Source organism: Dendrobium catenatum, unplaced genomic scaffold (assembly GCF_001605985.2).
Source record: "Dendrobium catenatum unplaced genomic scaffold, ASM160598v2 fragScaff_scaffold_1038, whole genome shotgun sequence".
Taxonomy (NCBI): Eukaryota; Viridiplantae; Streptophyta; class Magnoliopsida; order Asparagales; family Orchidaceae; genus Dendrobium; species Dendrobium catenatum.
The window spans coordinates 2,073,982-2,077,159 of NW_021319500.1; positions in this window are offsets into that span (position 1 = coordinate 2,073,982).

Below are 3,178 nucleotides of genomic sequence, written 5' to 3' on the forward strand. Positions count from 1 at the left end.
GTACAAACCCATCTAATGATTGTACGGTATGAAGCGTTATGAGTTTTGAATAGTTTGTCTGAATGATTGTCCTCATGATATTAAATGAATTTAGTTTTGTACTAATCATACTGTATGATGCTTGTGTCATACGGTACAAACAGATGATATATCTCTTAAAAATTAGGGTTTCTTGAAGCTTGCTTTTTAAGCCTCTCATATTTTCAAATGAAATTTTTTTTTGTTGTTATAGACTTCAGGAGAGAGTGCTTTATGATAGAAGAGAGGGAGATTTTGTGAGGGAATTCACAAGGTTGCTCCAAGCAAGAATCTTGCTTAGTATCTACAAGTGTCTATCTAGAATCTTTGTGGTTCTCTGACCATCACTTAAAGGGTAAAAATAGAGTTTTGGTTCTCTGACCATCACCTGATTGATGAAAATAGAGTTGAGCTTCTTTACATTTAAAAGAGTCACGATTCTCTGCCGCATCGCATTGGTGAAATAGCATTTGTACAGGCTTCTCTTCCTTACTATGAGAGCAAAAGGATAGTCACTACTATTTAGTGTAATACTTGGAGAAGGAGTCTCCAAGGAGTAGATGTAGTTACGGTTGATCGAACCACTATAAATATTGTGTGTTCATTCTGATTATTTTATGCACTTTATTTTTTTGCAATTATATGTATGGTTGAAAATTTTAGTTTATTTTGTTGTTGTGAAGTTTAATTACTTTTGCATCCGCTGTGTAGATTCTCTTGTATAGGTGTGAAAAGTTTTTTAATGGATTTCTTTTTCCCTAAACAATTTTTAATTATCCAATTCACCCTCCTCTTGGTTAGCCTTAGGCTAGTTCTTAAAGGTTTAACAACATTCATGAACTTTTAATACTGAGAGGATATAAACCTCATCGGGACTCTTTAGCGGTCAGAGATGACAGAGGTAACCTCTTTACCACATCCGTCTTTCTTTTTTGGTAGCTGATTAGCTGATTATTTAATTATTTATTTCCTTAAAAATTTGTATTCATGTCCTCCTTCATCTTTGCTGCAGGGAGACATGTTGAGACTAGTACTATGGTTAAGGCTACTACATCTTCTCCTATTAGAGTATATAATATAGATCTTGATCTGCATCATACTTGAGTACCTTAGTCTTCTCATAGACGTGTGGGCTCTTAGTGCACTATGCCTCCTCAGATGCTCGTGGATATATGCTCTCTCATTCAAAGGTCTTGGAGAGAGTTCCCAGGATGTGAGGATGTTAGATTTCACCAAATATGACATAGTATATCCCTATACAGTTTTCTCCTTTCTCGTAGACCCTTATAGGTCTTTTTGGCCTGGTGAGTTGTCTGGGAATTTTTATGTTCCTTCACACACTGACAGATTTGGAGTTAGCCCCAATAGCCTAAGTGTCTTATCCAAAGAGTCACCCTATTAACTTTATGAGCTCTTCATCATATACATTTTTATTGAATGTTGATTTCATTTCTTATATATTATTGCTCTATCTTTATCATATTTGTCATTTATGAACTTTCATGTAGTGTCTGAAGGGGCATATTACACGTCATAGACCGGCTGTCACATTCTATTAGCTTATGACCCTTAGAATGCTGACATCTATGATAAATATAAGGACTTCTTATGAGATTTGATATCCTATGTTGACGTTGGGTCCGCTGAGTTCATGGAACGCTTCACTTCTTTGGATGACCACACTCTTAGCTATTAGTATGCCTCAAGTTAGAAAATTTAGATCTATTATGATGGGACACTCTATGTCGTGTGGAAGAGTTCCATATCAGGTGCTTGAGGTCACTCTCCATTGTACAAACCAAAGTTACAATTTTAGGGTTACAGGAGAGGGTTAGCAGGTGTCGGGCAATAGGCGATGTTGCCCATGACTAATTTAATAGGAGTATAGAGGCTCTCAAGAGGCACCTCCAGAGCTCTTCTGACATGAGTAGTGAGATAGTGGGGCTATCATCTGGCGTGAGGGTCACTAGAAGGACATCAAGGGGGTAATGTCAAAGAAGGCAGATCTTCAATAGGGTTGTGATCGATGAGTTCACCTCATAAGGATAAAATTCTAGTGCAACTAGATGCTACACTAGGCTATATTTGTTAGCTGTTGAGACTGCATTGACATAAGCTATAGAGGAGCTCTATACTACTGAGGCAGAGTACCATACCTTGAATGAGACTATTGCACATCTAAGGGACCTACTGGCTCTCCTCCACTAATGTGTTTTTTCTTCTTCCCTCCTCTCTTACAAGATGTACTTAGTTATATTTATTAATTATATTTTGCTATGAATATGTACTTGATGTTGATTATATATTATATTTATAGAGGATTTTTTTTCTTGATTTTGGTAGTATTAGAAATTTTACATTAAATTTTAAATATTTACTTAGGGATCTCGGCACACAGCATGATGTTGACTTAAATAAATATTTAGAATGCCCCTGTCTCCAGGGAAAGTTCATGAGTGTCACAGTTTGGAAACTTTTGGAGATGGCTATTGCACTTTATTTATAGTTTTGGCTTTAGTTTTAAGGTTATGGTTCCTACTGCCATGTACTTTATGCGATGGACATTGGTGAAGGAATACCTTATTAGTCCCTATTGACTTATCAAGAGATTTAGATACTTTTAGCCCTCTGCTTCTTTCTTTGGTAGGCTTGACAAAAGTGTAGACACTGATGACCTAAACCCTTTAGGTTTAAATTAGACCAATGCTGAGGAGTCATCAGTCCAAAACTTTATGCGTAGCAATCCTGTTGATCAAAAAAATTATCTTAAATCATTCTTAGGCTTTATGTGAACTTTGGAATAATTTATTCGATCATTTGCTTTGTACTTTGACAAATTTTTTGAAGAATAATTTATTCAATCCTCACTTTCTGCTTTATAGATTTGTTGAAGGATTTGTATGTTTTGAGTTTAATTCACAGTACCAAATATTGGTAATACTTTATCCCTTAACCTATCAAGAAGGCTTTAATTTGGGTTACTTGAACTTATTAGATTAGGTGAGCTATGATTTAACAGCTCTTGTCATCCTATTGCTGAAATAGGGGTTCCTCTATTATTTCCTTTTTATGTCTTATTGAGTTGATGGTGCTGCCAACGACTCAACCATGTATTGGCTTGTTGAGTCTAACATCATAAGCTCGTATATCCTTTAAACTT